General features: G+C 45.3%; 1 non-coding gene across 1 annotated transcript; it reads right to left on the minus strand.

The window, feature by feature from the left end:
* Nucleotides 1–21,187: 21,187 nt before the first annotated feature.
* On the minus strand, nt 21,188–21,306 carry LOC134947023 (5S ribosomal RNA). Its single transcript, XR_010182527.1, has one exon. It is a non-coding gene; the product is annotated as a 5S ribosomal RNA (ribosomal RNA).
* Between the last annotated feature and the right edge of the window lie 333 nt (nt 21,307–21,639).

The following is a 21,639-nucleotide window of genomic DNA, read 5'->3' on the forward strand; positions in this document are numbered from 1 at the left end:
CTGATCACACTTCCTTCGCAATAAACTACTAAATTCTGTGTACAAAGAATCTACACTTTTTGCCATGGATCGGAACTAAATGTGGTAGGATTCAGGGGTAACGGCATATTCTGCACCTGGACAAACAATTACAAAATCACATAGGAGACCGTCCAAGAATCATCTACAAAAAAGCACCAAATCTAAGGCAAGAACTTGTACAGAGCTACATACCAATAAAAGAAAAAACAATTTGGGGGAGAAATGGACATTTTCATTGTCTGAATTGTTTTCCTTGCAGAACAACGAAAAGAACAAGCACACAACCGATTACAGAATTTCACTTAAACATCACCAACAAAAAATACAAAATAAAAGAAAAAAATTATGTGTGAAACCGAAGGGATTATCTGTCTACTGGAATGCCCTTACAGCCTCCAGTACGTGGGACAATCAAAAAGAAAACTCAAAACTAGAATTGCGGAACACATCTTCAATATCAAAAAAGGACTCCTTACAGTCTTTCCAAGCATTTTTTTGAAGCTCCTAATAAAAATCCAACTGAATTAAAATTCATAGGTATCCAAAAAAATATAGAAAAACTGGAGAGGTGAAGATTTCTGCAAAGAACTTCAGATGAAAGAAACAAAATGGATATTTCACTTACAGACATTGCAACCAAATGGGTTAAACATCGATTTTGATTTGAATGCTGTCCAAGCCAGAGATTTTCAACCTTTTACAACTCAAGGCACACTGAACAAGATTTAAATATTGTCAAGGCACATTCAAATATAATGGTTCTGCATGGTGCAGTTGCATGTCCTAGGATGTCGTGTCTTAGCTTCTCCATAGGAAACGCCTAAACCACATCTTTGAAAGCTAGAAGAGCCCAACACTGCCCAGGCCCAAAATTAGAACTGACTCTGCAGCTGCTAAACCCACCAGTCTTGATCGTTCCAGGGCCTCAGTAGCAGCAGCACACTGACGGACCTGTCTCTGCTTCTATGGCGGCACACCTGGAGACTGCTCAGGGCACACTAGTGTGCCACAGCACAGTGGTTGAAAAACACTGCTCTAAGCCAATAATATCATAGAAACTACTTCCATTATTTTTCAATACATCACTTTATTGATTAACACTTATCAATAATGCAATACCTGTTTCTGCTGCGGGGTACACTGGGCTCCACAAGGAATCACATCAGGGGTGTAGAGTAGGATCTTGATCTGAGGCACCAACAGGCTCAAAGCTTTGACTGTTCCCAAGATGCACAGCGCCGCCTCCTCTATAACCCTCCCTCCGTGCACAGGAGCTCAGTTTGTAAGCTGGTGCCATGCAGTAAGCAGGCACTTAACAGGAGGGCTGCCTTTGGCAGCCTATTGATAGCTTTTTTGAAGAAAAGACTGAAGAATTCTTCTGACAAGACTTCGGGCTGCAGTGTGTAAAGTCTTATTGACTTTTCTGACTGCAGCTCCATCACCCCCAGCAGCGCTGTATACTCCCACGCCTTGGTTGCCGGGTCACTGCAGCAGAGGCTCCGGTTCCTTCCAGCGCTAGTCACACACGCCTGGATCGGGTGGCTGCAGGAATGGGGAAGGTAAGAGGTCTCTTTGGCCACACTTTACCGCGATCCAGCGAGGCAGTGGGAGGCGGGCCGCGCGCGCGCGCAGGCGTGGACACTGTTACTGGGCAGCTGCTCCACTAGCCACCTGGGACATTAACAGGGCACAGGTCTGGGTTTTTTTTTACCTTAAATAACCCGGTTTTTCAAGGCCCATAGCGCCAGGTGGGGAAGACAGCAGGAGGATAAGGCCTGACCTGTGGCCCCTCCCCAGCCCCAGGGCGCCATTTCTGTAAATGTTCCCGCCCTGGAGCTGCATCTCTCTCATTCACTCCCTGTCAGCCCCCATCACATGGAGCTGCGCTGTTCCTGGGACTGCTGGGGCAAATCCTCCTCTGTAAAGCCGCCTGCTCGCCAGCGCTGTGCATATTACAGGACACTTAAGTATTCTACCAGTCACTGGGACAGTGTTAGTTAAGAAAGAGGGCATACATTCAGGGTTGTGTGGTACAAACACCCTGTGATACACATCCAGTATTTACTGTGCTTTGTTATAACTATTGTTGACACATATAGCTATACTGAGTATTACTTTGTATTGCTAGTTTAGTGCAGTTTTATGGTGCATAATTTCTGCATGGTACGCTTGTGACTATGGCCCTCATTCCGAGTTGTTCGCTCGTTCTTTTTCATCGCATCGCAGTGAAAATCCGCTTAGTACGCATGCGCAAAGTTCGCACTGCGACTGCGCCAAGTAACTTTACTATGAAGAAAGTATTTTTACTCACGGCTTTTTCTTCGCTCCGGCGATCGTAATGTGATTGACAGGAAATGGGTGTTACTGGGCGGAAACACGGCGTTTCAGGGGCGTGTGGCTGAAAACGCTACCGTTTCCGGAAAAAACGCAGGAGTGGCCGGAGAAACGGTGGGAGTGCCTGGGCGAACGCTGGGTGTATTTGTGACGTCAACCAGGAACGACAAGCACTGAACTGATCGCACAGGCAGAGTAAGTCTGGAGCTACTCTGAAACTGCTAAGTAGTTAGTAATCGCAATATTGCGAATACATCGGTCGCAATTTTAAGAAGCTAAGATTCACTCCCAGTAGGCGGCGGCTTAGCGTGTGTAACTCTGCTAAATTCGCCTTGCGACCGATCAACTCGGAATGAGGGCCTATATTTGTATGTGTGCATGTATCTGCTGCGTGGCTGCCTTATGAAAGGGTATTTCACTCAGTGTGCTATTCCTATATTACATAACCTGTGGGGGCTAAGTGTATCAGGTTTCTGTATAATATAGGATTTGTTTCACAAGATATACTAGCTGTGTATTTTAATTTTTACTTATGATTTATAGTCACCCTTGATCTCCCGGTTTGTGCTGACACAGTCGCACTTCACTGGGAGTTCTTGCTAGGTATATCACTGCTAGGAATTGTACCAGGTTGCCCAATATTGTGCACATTGTGGGTCATTCCGAGTTGTTCGCTCGTTGCCGATTTTCGCTATGCTGCGATTTGTTGCTAATTGCGCATGCGCAAGGCACGCAGGGCGCATGCGCTTAGTTATTTAACTAAAAACCTAGCAGTTTTGCTGTGGGTCCTGCGGCGCTTTTCAGTCGCACTGCAGATCGGTGAATGATTGACAGGAAAGGGGCGTTTCTGGGTGGTAACTGAATGTTTTCCGGGAGTGTGCTAAAAAACGCAGGCGTGTCAGGGGAAAACGCGGGAGTGTCTGGAGAAACGGAGGAGTGGCTGGCCGAAGTCAGGGCGTGTTTGTGACGTCAAACCAGGAACCAAACGGACCGAGCTGATCGCAATCTGTGAGTAGGTCTGGAGCTACTCAGAAACTGCAAAGAATTATTTAGTAGCAGTTCTGCTAATCTTTCGTTCGCTATTCTGCTAAGCTAAGATACACTCCCCGAGGGCGGCGGCCTAGCGTGTGCAATGCTGCTAAAAGCAGCTAGTGAGCGAACAACTCGGAATGAGGGCCATTATTATGTCAGCTACACGAGGCAATGGAGCTGGGGCTTCTCCCACATTGCGTGGTGGTGATGCCGCAGACATGTTGGAGGAAAATATGGCAGCTGAGAGTTCAGGTTCAGGGGGTTCCTTACCCTCCAGTGGGTCCGTAGCACCTGGGGCATCACGGGACCCACCTTGGGCTACCTTTTCCACGCTGTTAAACACGCTTGTAACTAAACTGGTGCCCCTTGTGGGACCACCTGTGCCAATGCAGCAGTTTATGGTCCCTGCTATTAATCCGCCATGGGCAGATCAAATCTCCACTCAGTTACAGCATTTGAACCGGTCATTGTCCAAATCTAAGTGTCACTCTCGCCTGCCTAAGACTAAGTCGTCTTCTAAATGGGCCATTACCACCACCCAATCCACTGCAATCCCGGACACGTCCTCTGAGGAGGATGGTGCATATACTGATCCCACAGCAGCAGCGGATTGGTATGCCAGATCAGATTCCGTTTGGCTTGTCTGGGCGTCCCTTCAGTGGCCGCCATCAACCCCTATGCTGGCCTGCTGCCGTGATCGGAGCTTAGCTCCGATCGCAGCAACGTTAGCCCAGTAGCACAGCTCTCTCGCCAGCGGCCGTGGAAGCAGTGGCGGATCCCTCCCCTTCTCTCCTCCCAGCCCCTACCCCCTGCCGCGGCATCCTGTAACTCAGCTTACCGTCCCTCCCTCCGTGTCTCGTCACTCAGCCAGCACATGGCCAGTCACTGTGCCTCCCACAGGCTCCGCCCGCCCACTCTCCCTCCCATAGACCTCCGCTCCGCCCACTCTCCATAGGCCACAGCCCGTACTCCTGCCTCCGCCCCCCCCCGTCACTGTATACATCATTATCTGCTGCTCACACAGACTAAGCCAACATTGCGGCGCCCAAAGGGAGCCAGCAACATGGCGCCTGTCCCATCCTGATGCTGTCCTGTGTTTAAGGTGTGTACAGGGGCTAAAGGTGCTGATGTGGGGGGAGGGGGAGTAATACTATGATTGTGCTATTTCCCAGTGACAAGGGAGGAGGACGGGGGTAACAGTGATCACCTCACCTGGGTACATGCCCCTCACCTCACTGCCTGCTAAGGATGGCCATCACTGCATTACCTGAGTAATGCCCCCGCCCTGTCTCCCCCCTCTAACAGCCCACCTGGGCACATGCCTCTCATTGCCCGCTAGAGATGGCCATCGCTGCATTACCTGTGTAATTCCCCCACCCTGTCTCCCCCCTCTCACACCTCCCCTGGGTACGTGCCCCTCACTCACTAGGGATGGCCATCGCTGCATTACCTGTGTAATGTCCCCGCTCTGTCTCCTGGTGCAATGTGTATAATGTGCTTTACCTGGTGCAATGTGTATATTGTGCTCTGCCTGGCACAAAGTGTGTAATGAGCTTTACCTGGTGCAATGTGTATAATGTGCTCTGCCTGGCGCAAAGTGTATAATGTGCTTTACCTGGTGCAATGTGTATACCGTGCTCTACCTGGCACAAGGTGCAGAACGTGCTCTATCTGGTGCAATATGTATAACATGCTCTACCTGGCGCAGTGTGTATAGGAGGTTCTACCTGGTGCAATAGGTATAAGCGGCACTACTGTGTGGTGTAATGTGAATTGGTACTATTATGTGGCCACGCCCCTTCCCCATGAAGCCACGCCCCTAAAATGTTGCTGCCAATTCATCTGTCCATGTGGTCACGTGTGCTCAGGCCTTCTGAGCAGTAATCAAGCCCACTTGACAGACTCCACCCCCTCAACAGACCCCCCCTCCTATTAGGGCTTCTTCTATAAATTTCCCAGGCTGTTTTTTTATCCCAATCCGCTCCTGTCCCACAGACACTGACTCAGATGTTTCTGATGGGGAAGGGAAATCAATGGTGGATGTCCCGGATTTGATTGAGCCAATTAGGCTCATTCTTCAGGTGTCTGATTATCCTGAGCCTGATGCTGTCTCTAAGAAACTGGATAGGTTTAAATGTAAGAAGGTGGTTAAACAAGTTTTACCTCATTCTGAACACCTGGTTGACATATGTCAGGAATCCTGGGACAAAATTAACACCAAATAAGAGACTGTTGGCTCGCTATCCTCTCTCTGCGGAGGTATGTAAAAATTTTGAAACTCCTCCGCCCGCTGATTCTCATATGGCGCGCATGTTAGTTTCCTCTGCTATGCCAGTAACTACCGTCACCTCTCTGAAGGAACCGATGGATAGACGTGTGAAAGGTTGTTTAAAATTGATTTACACCCTAACGGGGATTGTGCATAGGCCAACCATTGCAGCGACATGGGCTGCTGAAGCTGTTGAGGTGTGGGCTTAGGAGCTTGAGGCGGAACTGCCTTCCAACGCATCTGAGCATGCTCGACAAAGTCTCTCATATATTACCATGGCTTCTCTGAACCTTAAGGAGGCGGCCTCCGATGCTGGGGTGTTGGCGGCCAAGGCTGCTACTACGTACATCTTGGCCAGACGTATCCTTTGGTTGAGATCCTGGTCGGTGGATATGGATTCCAAGAAAACACTGGAGGTGCTTCCTTTCAAGGGAGACATTCTCTTTGGAGAAGACCTCAATAAGATTGTGGCTGATCTGGCTACTGCTAAAACAGCTTGTCTACCTAGTACGGCTCCTTCTGCACAGAAGGCTAAAAGTACTTTCCCTCGGCCCTTTCATCCTCCAGGTAAAGCAAAAGGTCAGGCGTACCCGAAGCAAGCTCGTGCTTCCAGACCTGCAAAGCCCAGACCGAAGCATGCCTGGGCTGCCCATCAGCCTGCTTCCAAAACTGACAAGCCCGCCGCATGACAGGGCGGTCCTTCCTCTGGGGGATCCCAGGGTGGGGGGCCAACGTCTAGGTTTGGCCCAGGAATGGTTGAAGACCACTTCAGATACCTGGGTAAGGGAAGTCATCACTCGAGGTTACGCCATACCCTTCAAGAATCGTCCCCCTCATCGATTATGCCTGACAGATGTGCCTCTGGATCCGACAAAAGTAAACATTTTGCACTCAGTGGTACATTCCCTCCTGACCACAGGAGTGGTGGTACAGGTGCCTCTAGCTCAGAGAGGCAAGGGGTACTATTCACCGCTGTTTCTAGTCCCGAAACTGAACGGGTCCTCGCGGCCCATTCTCAATCTGAAGTCCTTGAACAAGCATGTGCGGGTCTCCAAGTTGCGTATGGAAACTCTGTGCTCTGTTGTTCTGGCCTTGGAGCCTGGGGACTTTATGGTCTACCTGGACATACAGGATGCCAACCTGCATATTCCTATTAGAGATGTGCACCGGAAATTTTTCGGGTTTTGTGTTTTGGTTTTGGGTTCGGTTCCGTGGCCGTGTTTTGGGTTCGAACGCGTTTTGGCAAAACCTCACCGAATTTTTTTTGTCAGATTCGGGTGTGTTTTGGATTCGGGTGTTATTTTTTTAAAAACCCTGAAAAACAGCTTAAATCATAGAATTTGGGGGTCATTTTGATCCCAAAGTATTATTAACCTCAATAACCATAATTTCCACTCATTTTCAGTCTATTCTGAACACCTCACACCTCACAATATTATTTTTAGTCCTAAAATTTGCACCGAGGTCGCTGGATGACTAAGCTCAGCGACCCAAGTGGCCGACACAAACACCTGTCCCATCTAGGAGTGGCACTGCAGTGTCACGCAAGATGGCCCTTCCAAAAAACACTCCCCAAACAGCACATGACGCAAAGAAAAATGAAAGAAAAAAGAGGTGCAAGATGGAATTGTCCTTGGGCCCTCCCACCCACCCTTATGTTGTATAAACAGGACATGCACACTTTAACCAACCCATCATTTCAGTGACAGGGTCTGCCACACGACTGTGACTGAAATGACGGGTTGGTTTGGACCCCCACCAAAAAAGAAGCAATTAATCTCTCCTTGCACAAACTGGCTCTACAGAGGCAAGATGTCCACCTCATCATCATCCTCCGATTCATCACCGTGTACATCCCCCTCCTCACAGATTATCAATTCGTCCCCACTGGAATCCACCATCACAGCTCCCTGTGTACTTTGTGGAGGCAATTGCTGCTGGTGAATGTCTCCACGGAGGAATTGATTATAATTCATTTTAATGAACATCATCTTCTCCACATTTTCTGGAAGTAACCTCGTACGCCGATTGCTGACAAGGTGAGCGGCGGCACTAAACACTCTTTCGGAGTACACACTTGTGGGAGGGCAACTTAGATAGAATAAAGCCAGTTTGTGCAAGGGCCTCCAAATTGCCTCTTTTTCCTGCCAGTATACGTACGGACTGTCTGACGTGCCTACTTGGATGCGGTCACTCATATAATACTCCACCATTCTTTCAATGGAGAGAGAATCATATGCAGTGCCAGTAGACGACATGTCCGTAATCGTTGGCAGGTCCTTCAGTCCGGACCAGATGTCAGCATTAGCAGTCGCTCCAGACTGCCCTGCATCACCGCCAGCGGGTGGGCTCGGAATTCTGAGCCTTTTCCTCGCACCCCCAGTTGCGGGAGAATGTGAAGGAGGAGATGTTGACAGGTCGCATTCCGCTTGACTTGACAATTTTCTCACCAGCAGTTCTTTGAACCCCTGCAGACTTGTGTCTGCCGGAAAGAGAGATTCAAGGTAGGTTTTAAATCTAGGATCGAGCACGGTGGCCAAAATGTAGTGCTCTGATTTCAACAGATTGACCACCCGTGAATCCTTGTTAAGCGAATTAAGGCCTCCATCCACAAGTCCCACATGCCTAGCGGAATCGCTCAGTGTTAGCTCCTCCTTCAATGTCTCCAGCTTCTTCTGCAAAAGCCTGATGAGGGGAATGACCTGACTCAGGCTGGCAGTGTCTGAACTGACTTCACGTGTGGCAAGTTCAAAAGGTTGCAGAACCTTGCACAACATTGAAATCTTTCTCCACTGCGCTTGAGACAGGTGCATTCCACCTCCTATATCGTGGTCAGTTGTACAGGCTTGAATGGCCTTTTGCTGCTCCTCCAACCTCTGAAGCATATAGAGGGTTGAATTCCACCTCGTTACCACTTCTTGCTTCAGATGATGGCAGGGCAGGTTCAGGCGTTTTTGGTGTTGCTCCAGTCTTCTGTACGTGGTGCCTGTACGCCGAAAGTGTCCCGCAATTCTTCTGGCCACCGACAGCATCTCTTGCACGCCCCTGTCGTTTTTTAAATAATTCTGCACCACCAAATTCAAGGTATGTGCAAAACATGGGACGTGCTGGAATTTGCCCAGATTTAATGCACACACAATATTGCTGGCGTTGTCCGATGCCACAAATCCACAGGAGAGTCCAATTGGGGTAAGCCATTCTGCGATGATCTTCCTCAGTTGCCGTAAGAGGTTTTCAGCTGTGTGCGTATTCTGGAAAGCGGTGATACAAAGCGTAGCCTGCCTAGGAAAGAGTTGGCGTTTGCGAGATGCTGCTACTGGTGCCGCCGCTGCTGTTCTTGCGGCAGGAGTCAATACATCTACCCAGTGGACTGTCACAGTCATATAGTCCTGAGTCTGCCCTGCTCCACTTGTCCACATGTCCGTGGTTAAGTGGACATTGGGTACAACTGCATTTTTTAGGACACTGGTGAGTCTTTTTCTGAGGTCTGTGTACATTTTCGGTATCGCCTGCCTAGAGAAATGGAACCTAGATGGTATTTGGTACCGGGGACACAGTACCTCAAACAAGTCTATAGTTGGCTCTGCAGTAATGATGGATACCGGAACCACGTTTCTCACCGCCCAGGATGCCAAGGCCTCAGTTATCCGCTTTGCAGCAGGATGACTGCTGTGATATTTCATCTTCCTCGCAAAGGACTGTTGGACAGTCAATTGCTTGGTGGAAGTAGTAAAAGTCGTCTTACGACTTCCCCTCTGGGATGACCATCGACTCCCAGCAGCAACAACAGCAGCGCCAGCAGCAGTAGGCGTTACACGCAAGGATGCATCGGAGGAATCCCAGGCAGGAGAGGACTCGTCAGAATTGCCAGTGACATGGCCTGCAGGACTATTGGCATTCCTGGGGAAGGAGGAAATTGACACTGAGGGAGTTGGTGGGGTGGTTTGCGTGAGCTTGGTTACAAGAGGAAGGGATTTACTGGTCAGTGGACTGCTTCCGCTGTCGCCCAAAGTTTTTGAACTTGTCACTGACTTATGATGAATGCGCTGCAGGTGACGTATAAGGGAGGATGTTCCGAGGTGGTTAACGTCCTTACCCCTACTTATTACAGCTTGACAAAGGCAACACACGGCTTGACACCTGTTGTCCGCATTTCTGTTGAAATACTTCCACACCGAAGAGCTGATTTTTTTGGTATTTTCACCAGGCATGTCAATGGCCATATTCCTCCCACGGACAACAGGTGTCTCCCCGGGTGCCTGACTTAAACAAACCACCTCACCATCAGAATCCTCCTTGTCAATTTCCTCCCCAGCGCCAGCAACACCCATATCCTCCTCATCCTGGTGTACTTCAACACTGACATCTTCAATCTGACTATCAGGAACTGGACTGCGGGTGCTCCTTCCAGCACTTGCAGGGGGCGTGCAAATAGTGGAAGGTGCATGCTCTTCACGTCCAGTGTTGGGAAGGTCAGGCATCGCAACCGACACAGTTCTTTGCTGTGCTTTTGCCAGCTTAAGTCTTTTCATTTTTCTAGCGAGAGGCTGAGTGCTTCCATCCTCATGTGAAGCTGAACCACTAGCCATGAACATAGGCCAGGGCCTCAGCCGTTCCTTGCCACTCCGTGTGGTAAATGGCATATTGGCAAGTTTACGCTTCTCCTCCGACGATTTTATTTTAGATTTTTGAGTCCTTTTTTTACTGATATTTTGTGCTTTGGATTTTACATGCTCTGTACTATGACATTGGGCATCGGCCTTGGCAGACGACGTTGATGGAATTTCATCGTCTCGGCCATGACTAGTGGCAGCAGCTTCAGCACGAGGTGGAAGTGGATCTTGATCTTTCCCTATTTTTGGAACCTCAACATTTTTGTTCTCCATATTTTAATAGGCACAACTAAAAGGCACCTCAGGTAAACAATGGAGATGGATGGATACTAGTATACTTATGGATGACGAGTGACTGACGACACATAGGTAGCTACAGCCGTGGACTACCGTACTGCGTCTGCTAGTATAGAGATGATAATGATATAAAAAATATATATATATCACTACTGCAGGTATATATAATATAATGACGGACCTGCTGGACACTGTCAGCAGACTCCTAAACTACTAGTATGAAGAAGATAGAAAAATAAACCCCACCACAGGTAGGTATACAATTATGGACGAGCACTGATGACACAGAAGTAGCTACAGCCGTGGACTACCGTACTGCGTCTGCTAGTATAGAGATGATAATGATATAAAAAAAATATATATATATCACTACTGCAGGTATATATAATATAATGACGGACCTGCTGGACACTGTCAGCAGACTCCTAAACTACTAGTATGAAGAAGATAGAAAAATAAACCCCACCACAGGTAGGTATACAATTATGGACGAGCACTGACGACACAGAGGTAGCTACAGCCGTGGACTACCGTACTGCGTCTGCTAGTATAGAGATGATAATGATATAAAAAATATATATATATCACTACTGCAGGTATATATAATATAATGACGGACCTGCTGGACACTGTCAGCAGACTCCTAAACTACTAGTATGAAGAAGATAGAAAAATAAACCCCACCACAGGTAGGTATACAATTATGGACGAGCACTGACGACACAGAGGTAGCTACAGCCGTGGACTACCGTACTGCGTCTGCTAGTATAGAGATGATAATGATATAAAAAATATATATATATCACTACTGCAGGTATATATAATATAATGACGGACCTGCTGGACACTGTCAGCAGACTCCTAAACTACTAGTATGAAGAAGATAGAAAAATAAACCCCACCACAGGTAGGTATACAATTATGGACGAGCACTGACGACACAGAGGTAGCTACAGCCGTGGACTACCGTACTGCGTCTGCTAGTATAGAGATGATAATGATATAAAAAAATATATATATCACTACTGCAGGTATATATAATATAATGACGGACCTGCTGGACACTGTCAGCAGACTCCTAAACTACTAGTATGAAGAAGATAGAAAAATAAACCCCACCACAGGTAGGTATACAATTATGGACGAGCACTGACGACACAGAGGTAGCTACAGCCGTGGACTACCGTACTGCGTCTGCTAGTATAGAGGTGATAATGATATAAAAAAATATATATATATCACTACTGCAGGTATATATAATATAATGACGGTCCTGCTGGACACTGTCAGCAGACTCCTAAACTACTAGTATGAAGAAGATAGAAAAATAAACCCCACCACAGGTAGGTATACAATTATGGACGAGCACTGACGACACAGAGGTAGCTACAGCCGTGGACTACCGTACTGCGTCTGCTAGTATAGAGATGATAATGATATAAAAAAAATATATATATCACTACTGCAGGTATATATAATATAATGACGGACCTGCTGGACACTGTCAGCAGACTCCTAAACTACTAGTATGAAGAAGATAGAAAAATAAACCCCACCACAGGTAGGTATACAATTATGGACGAGCACTGACGACACAGAGGTAGCCACAGCCGTGGACTACCGTACTGCGTCTGCTAATATAGAGATGATAAAGATGATAGAGATGAACAAAAAAAATATAACACTACTGCAGGTAAATATTTATATAATATAATGAATGACGGACCTGCTGGACACTGTCAGCAGAATGCGTTTATAGAATAAAAAAAAAAAAACACCACAGGAGTGTTTAACTTTTTCAGGCAGACAATATACTGGTGGTCACTGGTCAGTCACACTGGCAGCAAAAGTGTGCACTGTACTCCTGCTATAACTGCACCCCAGTCTCCCCCACAATTCAGCTGTGTGAGCAGTGAGCACTCAGCACAGTCAGATATACATAGATGATATTATCATGCAGCACACTGAGGCTGAGCACAGATATGGTATGTGACTGTGTATTGTATTTTTTCAGGCAGAGAACGGATTATATTAAATAATAAATAAAACTGGTGGTGGTCACTAGTAACTATCAGCAAAACTCTGCACTCTCTGAGTACTCCTAATGCTCCCCAAAATTACTAAGTTAGTAGTAAATCAACTCAAGTGTCTCTATCTATTCTAACGGAGAGGACGCCAGCCACGTCCTCTCCCTATCAATCTCAATGCACGTGTGAAAATGGCGGCGACGCGCGGCTCCTTATATAGAATCCGAGTCTCGCGATAGAATACGAGCCTCGCGAGAATCCGACAGCGGGATGATGACGTTCGGGCGCGCTCGGGTTAACCGAGCAAGGCGGGAAGATCCGAGTCTGCCTCGGACCCGTGTAAAAAGGCTGAAGTTCGGGGGGGTTCGGATTCCGAGGATCCGAACCCGCTCATCACTAATTCCTATTGCGGTGTCCCATCAGCAGTACCTGAGGTTTAACCTCCATTACCAATTTCAGGCATTACCCTTTGGTTTGACAATGGCTCCCCGAGTCTTCACCAAAGTTATGGCGTCATGACGGCTACACTCCACCGTCAAGGGGTCAGGATCCTACAAATTCTTGTTGATCCTGGCAAATTCCCCAATACTTCTCCTGTGTCATCTCGATCTGACGGTCCAGTGCATGACAGCCCATGGGTGGGTGATCAACTGGAAGAAATCCTCCCTGGTTCCTGCTCGGAGCATGGTACACCTGGGAGCGTTATTGGACACTCACAACCAGCGGTTGTTCCTGGCTCAGGAGAAAGTCCTGAAACTTCAGGACAAGATCTGATGCTTCCTATCTCGTCCGCAAGTGTTGATTCATTCGGCAATGCAAGTGCTAGGTCTCATGGTGTCGGCTTTCGACATGGTGGAGTATGCTCAATTCCATTCTCACCCTCTACAGAAGTTGATTCCTCACAGGATCAGATCTCACATGATCTCCTTGTCTCTGGAGGTCCGCCTGTCACTGGACTGGTGGCTTCAGTACCAACGATTGAGCAGGGTCCGTCCGTTCTGGATATCCAAATGGGGCCTGATGACAACGGATGCCAGTATGAGAGGTTGGGGCGTGGTGTTGGAACACTCAAGGATGCATCGGAGGAATCCCAGGCAGGAGAGGACTCATCAGACTTGACAGTGACATGGCCTGCAGGACTATTGGCTTCCCTGTCTAAGGAGGAAATTGACACTGAGGGAGTTGGTGGTGTGGTTTGCAGGAGCTTGGTTACAAGAGGAAGGGATTTAGTTGTCAGTGGACTGCTTCCGCTGTCACCCAAAGTTTTTGAACTTGTCAATGACTTCTGATGAATGTGCTCCAGGTGACGTATAAGGGAGGATGTTCCTAGGTGGTTAACGTCCTTACCCCTACTTATTACAGCTTGATAAAGGCAACACATGGCTTGACACCAGTTGTCCGCATTTCTATTGAAATAATTCCACACCGAACAGGTGATTTTTTTTGTAATTTGACCAGGCATGTCAATGGCCATATTCGTCCCACGGACAACAGGTGTCTCCCCGGGTGCCTGACTTAAACAAACCACCTCACCATCAGAATCCTCCTTGTCAATTTCCTCCCCAGCGCCAGCAACACCCATATTCTCATCCTGGTGTACTTCAACAGTGACATCTTCAATTTGACTATCAGGAACTGGACTGCGGGTGCTCTTTCCAGCACTTGCAGGGGGCGTGCAAATGGTGGAAGGCGCCACCTCTTCCCGTCCAGTGTTGGGAAGGTCAGACATCGCAACCGACACAATTGGACTCTCCTTGGGGATTTGTGATTTAGAAGAATGCACAGTTCTTTGCTGTGCTTTTGCCATCTTAACTCTTTTTAGTTTTCTAGCAGGAGGATGAGTGCTTCCATCCTCATGTGAAGCTGAACCACTAGCCATGAACATAGGCCAGGGTCTCAGCCGTTCCTTGCCACTCCGTGTCGTAAATGGCATATTGGCAAGTTTACGCTTCTCCTCAGACGCTTTTAATTTTGATTTTTGGGTCATTTTACTGAACTTTTGTTTTTTGGATTTTACATGCTCTCTATTATGACATTGGGCATCGGCCTTAGCAGACGACGTTGATGGCATTTCATCGTCTCGGCCATGACTAGTGGCAGCAGCTTCAGCATGAGGTGGAAGTGGATCTTGATCTTTCCCTATTTTACCCTCCACATTTTTGTTCTCCATTTTTTAATGTGTGGAATTATATGCCAGTAATATATCAATAGCAATGGCCTACTACTATATATACTGCGCACAAAAACTTAAATGCACCACAGGTATGGATGGATAGTATACTTGACGACACAGAGGTAGGTAGAGCAGTGGCCTACTGTACCGTACTGCTATATATTATATACTGGTGGTCAGCAAAATTATGCACTGTCCTACTACTATATATATACTGCGCACAAAAACTTAAATGCACCACAGGTATGGATGGATAGTATACTTGATGACACAGAGGTAGGTAGAGCAGTGGCCTACTGTACCGTACTGCTATATATTATATACTGGTGGTCAGCAAAATTATGCACTGTCCTACTACTATATATATACTGCGCACAAAAACTTAAATGCACCACAGGTATGGATGGATAGTCTACTTGACGACACAGAGGTAGGTAGAGCAGTGGACTACTGTACCGTACTGCTATATATTATATACTGGTGGTCAGCAAAATTATGCACTGTCCTACTACTATATATATACTGCGCACAAAAACTTAAATGCACCACAGGTATGGATGGATAGTATACTTGACGACACAGAAGTAAGTAGAGCAGTGGCCTACTGTACCGTACTGCTATATATTATATACTGGTGGTCAGCAAAATTATGCACTGTCCTACTACTATATATATACTGCGCACAAAAACTTAAATGCACCACAGGTATGGTATGGATAGTATACTTGACGACACAGAGGTAGGTAGAGCAGTGGCCTACTGTACCGTACTGCTATATATTATATACTGGTGGTCAGCAAAATTATGCACTGTCCTACTACTATATATATACTGCGCACAAAAACTTAAATGCACCACAGGTATGGATGGATAGTATACTTGACAACACAGAGGTAAGTAGAGCAGTGAACTACTGTACCGTACTGCTATATATTATATACTGGTGGTCAGCAAAATTATGCACTGTCCTACTACTATATATATACTGCGCACAAAAACTTAAATGCACCACAGGTATGGATGGATAGTATACTTGATGACATAGAGGTAGGTAGAGCAGTGGCCTACTGTACTGTACTGTACTGCTATATATTATATACTGGTGGTCAGCAAAATTATGCACTGTCCTACTACTATATATATACTGTGCAAAAAAACTTAAATGCACCACAGGTATGGATGGATAGTATGCTTGACGACACAGAGGTAGGTGGAGCAGTGGATTACTGTACCGTACTGATATAATTCTGGTGGTCACTGGTCAGCAAAATTCTGCACTGTCCTCCTACTATATACTACAATGCAGCACAGATATGGAGCGTTTTTCAGGCAGAGAACGTATAATACTGGCGGTCTGATAAAGTCGATATTATCTTACACCATAAAGCTATACCTTTAAACACACTCTTACCATGGAGCCGCTACGGCCGCTATACTTAAGATACACGCTACGCACTTTGTACGCTATTTGCGTACAGAGTCCCGAACGTTGTACGGACTTAACTTACACACGCCGCGCTGTGGTACAAAGTACGCACAGCGTGCGCACACACTCTTGATAAACTTTAAACCTTGTTAGCAATGCAATGCAGTGATGTTAACCTTAAACCTTACGCAGCGCTGATGGTATAAAGTACCTGCAGTGCGTACACACCTTATCAATACACTCTTAAACCTTATACAGTTAAATACACTTTAAACCTTAGCAGGGAAATGAGGACACAACACCGATATGTAGTTAACCGCTGGGTTCTAACGCCACAGTGGATTATTTGAAAGGGGATATCACTACAAATTATACTCTACAAGGCTAACAAGATAAATCTACAACAGAATAATGGCTACAGTCAATGTACATACGTGAGAATAATCGCGTGCGCTTCCCGGTCCGGTCCTCAGTCATCACGGGTGATGACCTTCAGAGTCTGTGATAGTGACCTGGCCTGCAGCTCGCTCTTTATTCAGTAGATCAAGACATAATACAATAGACACTGTGTGCTCTTCTTCCATTGGTTCGGGGGTGGGACATATCCTGTGCACCGGGGACCATTGGTCAGTTCAAGAAGTGGGCGATGGCTAGGACTTGAGATGTGGTTTCTGTTGTTTACATCTGAGTTCCCACCCCATGATCAGTTAAACCCATCACATTAATCATACATAAATCTGGTATTATTAATAATTTAATGAGGTAATATATAATAATTTTCTTATTCCCACCAGATTAATGTTTACGTGACTCTAAACAATATGATCCCACACATGATATGATTATCTATTTCAATCCTCAAGATATACATATATCCACATATTCATATATATATATATATATACACACATACACCTGCTATTTAGGAATTATATATATTTATTCATATAAACGGGCAAAAAAGACTGCGGCACTCGGAGGCTTGATGCAAAAATTATGGTGTATTGAAAATATCACCTAAACTCCAACGTTTTGGGGTTGGCACACCCCTTTGTCAAGGATAAGCAGCAATAAAGAAAGAGAAAAAGAGCTTACCTATATACCCAAGAGAAGCCCGCCGTGTGAGAGACGCCGTCTTGGGTTCCGTTTCCGGCGCCCAAGTCCGGCGCGCACCATGTGCGTCATTGGTGTCAGGAGGTCGGGTTGTCAAGGTAACCATGACGCCCGGCAATCCTGACAGCTGACGTGAAGGAAGTAAAACAAAATAATAATAGCAATACCGCTCGTGTGGAGAGACCCGGGGAGCAAGAGAGAGGAAACCTATAAGAGAACCCTCATTGGAAACCTCTGTATGCCAGTGATAGCACTGTTAGCGCTGTGTATAAAAAATATATAGCGAACTATCGCTGTGGTGTGTCATGTGTGGGGGCCCCAGCTCCATTATGGCAAACCCCTAAGATAAGCCTGTAGAGCTAATAAAAAACTGTCATCCTGCAACAGTAAAGTGTGTTGATATTAATGGTGAACTTATTAGTCGACAATAACACACGACTATGGTGTTGTGAGTGAATGAAGCACTAATAGGGAAATTTATTTTGTGTGATAGAACCCCATAGCACTGTTAAGTGCCAGGGGAGTGATGTGTGAAGATGATATGATGTGAGCGTGAGAGGATTTGCTTGAGTGCTGAGTCTCCTCGGTTTTAATTAAATGCCAGGAGACTAGATTGAAAGGAACATTCACTTGAAAAGTGATATAGCTGTAAACCTGGGTTTCAAATAATGGCAGTGAGACTATATGCGAGCTGTGTCAAGAGCAGAAGACACTGGTTGGTACTTAAACGCCCTGACAGCAGAAGATTTCAATGTGGGAGGTGTCAAGGAAATAATAAGTGCAGCATAAGAGAAATGGAATGGAAGAACTGTAAATTTCAAGAAATATACAACAATTTCTTTCAGAAAAAATCCACGAACGCCACCATGGCGAGGGGGCGGCAGGGTCAAAGTCAGACCACTCTTATAGGAAGACATTCCACGGCATAATTTCATTGAGACCGTGGGGGTTAATGGTGTTCAACCGGAAGATCCACTTGGCTTCTAACTTCAATAGGAGTCCGTCCCTGTCGCCTCCTCTGCGGTTTTTGGGGATGTGGTCGATCACCATCTGTCGTAGGTCGTTTAACGAGTGGCTTTTCTCCAAAAAGTGCTTTGCCACCGGCTGGTCAGAGCCTTTACCACTGGTCGCCTGTTTAATGGCCGACCGGTGGAGGGCCATCCTCTCTCTAAGTGACCTTACCGACTTGCCCACATAAAGTAACTTACAGGGACAGCTGATTATATATACTATATTTATTCATATATATATAATAATTATATATATATATATATATATATATATATATATGAACACCTACATCTCCATGGGTTTTAGACTATGAATGTTAATATCTTAGATTTCTAACTGTCTGGTCTTGTGTTGTGGTTAGCTTATTGTTAATTGATTTTCTAAACAGCTTCGGTTCCTGGGTATTGTCTATTCATTTGTTTTTGCCTTCAGGTGAGACAATGACAATCCAGTACTCATTGTTTAAAATAGAAACTTGGCTATCCCAGTAAACAAAGGTGTTTGCCTTCTTCATAGAATTTCAAAGCTTAGTGTAAATAAGGCCATTGTATTTTAGTGTCTGGGAGTTTTAATTTATGTGTGACTGAGCTTCATGCTATTTAGAAGGACCAAGCAGACAGTGTGGGATTTTTACAATATATATATTAGATCTATGATATATCTTTGTGGCTTTTCCATGAGAGTACAAATTCCACTGTAATTACTCGTACCACGCTCTAATGCGCCGAACCGCGGGTGCGACCATACGCAATTTACGGATATGTGCACGCATGGCGGACATGTGTGTGTGGTTTGTACGTGATGTGTGTACTGCAATGTTTTTTTACTTTAACAGTCTACCCTTTGGCAGTCAACAATAACTGCCATTATCTAATCACTAAACAGAAAAATATCAATACAATATCTACAGAAGTTTGGGTAATCGGGAGAGAGGGGTAGGTAGGAATTGTATGACCTAGTGGGATAGTAAAAAGCATGTATGTATGAATTCATGTCTGAGGGGCATGTATCATCGTGCCGTATATGTTTTAGATAAGCTTCGAGGTATTGCAAAGTATACATTAAATCCTTCTTATCCCGTATTAAGGGTCTGTAAGTGGGCCAACAAACACTACCGAGCTCTTTTCGGCTTCTTGTTCCAACAAATGGGGTGCACATTTAGTTGATCATACATGGAGGGGGAACATATGTGAGTGCTAATATATGTGGATATCACCTGTCGACTATGTGTGTCACTGACTGAAGGTTGTAGAGATGAAGATAAGACACATATCTAAAATACATTCACGTAACATTTGCGTAGTCATTCTTGGGTGTTGATCGAAGTCTTCTCCGGATGGGTGTATTTTTGCTGAGGGGGAAACACAGGAAAAACGGGTGAAAGAAACGGGCCGTGGAATTAATTTGCAATCCTTATCACAACATCGTTTCTATAGATGGATCGTAAATTAAATCTGCTGCTGTACCAATGCCCCTGCTCCTTAAACTCATCAATTTTGTACTGCGCTTGCGCCGCGTTAAAATTCGAACACACCTAAATATCAAGCCAATAATTATGACGTCTCCCAGGATACATAGGAGAAACTTTCCTACACTCATAATGACATTTTGAGCCCATTCTCCTAAACCTGAGAACCAATTGCGTGGGTTCAACCATGAGACCCAGCCGGTCAGTTCATTACTCACAGCAGTCAGGGTAAGGTTGTGTCTCCTTCGGAACTCCCACTTCAACTGCAAGATATCGTCCATCTTTTGATCAATGATCTCAGTTGGGTCATCAGTGCTGTTTGTAATATACGTGCAGCACTTTACACCATATTGAGTTGCCAGCGTGACACAGTACCCACCCGTCACGGCTGTGATATAATTGAGGCCCATCCTGTGCTGGATCAGTTCCATTTTGTAAGCTTGCAACTCCCTTCCCGTATACCTGAAGGTGTCGTCATACATGGTTAACCGGGAGGTTGGGTTTGGTTCCGCACAGGAAGAATATAATATAGCGATGAACATAGATTTATACAAAAATTGTAGAAAACTGTTCAAAAGACTAACAAAATTAAGCTTAGAGATCCTTAAAGAAGGTATCTAATAATTATTATAGGTTGGTGGTGCTCCCAGAGTCAGTAATAATTGGATAGGCAAAGAGAAAAAAGAAAGACTCTGTGTTGGGGCACACTTTGAAATTTATGAATGTATTAAAACTTGACTTTTAATTTAGTGTCACATAAAAGAAGGGGGGATAATTTGATACAAAAAAATGTTCAAATACACAGAGTATACATATAATGGTAACAATCTACACAGAAATATTAGTTGAAATATATAAAGTATAACAATAAGGTAAGTAATGGATTCGTTATGAATCAAAATTGATTAGCAAAAATCATTAACAAAAATCAGGGTAAACCTGATGAAAAATTGAGAGCACTTGAGGTGAAAAATTTATCGAAAAACAATTGTATGCCTATGTCAGTCAAGATAAGGAGTACAAATAATTAACATTAGAGTGAGATCACTGTGATAATGATAATAATAATAATAGATTGTTAGAGATCTATTGACCTATGTGGTCTAGATGAAAGGCATAGAATTTTTTTTTTAATTGTAATATAATTCATAATTGGAATACCAATTAGCTGATGGTAATCCCCTTGGTGGAAACTCTGTTTGCTACAAAAAAGATCCTAATGTAAAAGGACGTTTGTGAAAAATATTTTTTACCAAACGACATTGATGAAAAAACACAAAAATTGCCAAAAGAGAATAACTTATAATCAACGATTGTCAGGAGGGTGGTCAAGAAATTGAATACAGATTTTGAAAGTAGGGAAGTTGCTCTAACACTTCTGCTGTTTGTGAACATAGGTTGAATTTTTACTGCACCTGATATTCCCAAGTGGTCACCCAACTGGGTACTAATCAGGCTTATCAACGCTTAGCTTCCAAGATCGGATGAGATTGGGCGTTTCCGCTGAAATATGGCAGTAATTGCAACACTGAGACACAAATGAGAGAGTGTAATAAGGATGAGCAACAAGGGTACTTCTGCTGTCCAGTTAGTAGCGCAGGTTCTCTGTTACTATAGGCATTGCAGAGAGTGGTCTCGCATCTGGATGAGAGGGTACAGAATTTTATAGGAATAATGGGTAGAGAATAGGGAGGGGACCCCACCTTCTGCTGTCCACTGTCTTATATGTTATAGCGGACAGTGGATGAGAGAGGTAGGTTAGTCTCACCTATTGAAATATAAAGGGTTGAGGGTAAAGTGGTGTGATCACAAACAATCAATGTGTGACAGGCTAATATGCTGAGTCAGAAGACCA

The sequence above is a fragment of the Pseudophryne corroboree genome, chromosome 7 (genome assembly GCF_028390025.1).
Source record: "Pseudophryne corroboree isolate aPseCor3 chromosome 7, aPseCor3.hap2, whole genome shotgun sequence".
Taxonomy (NCBI): Eukaryota; Metazoa; Chordata; class Amphibia; order Anura; family Myobatrachidae; genus Pseudophryne; species Pseudophryne corroboree.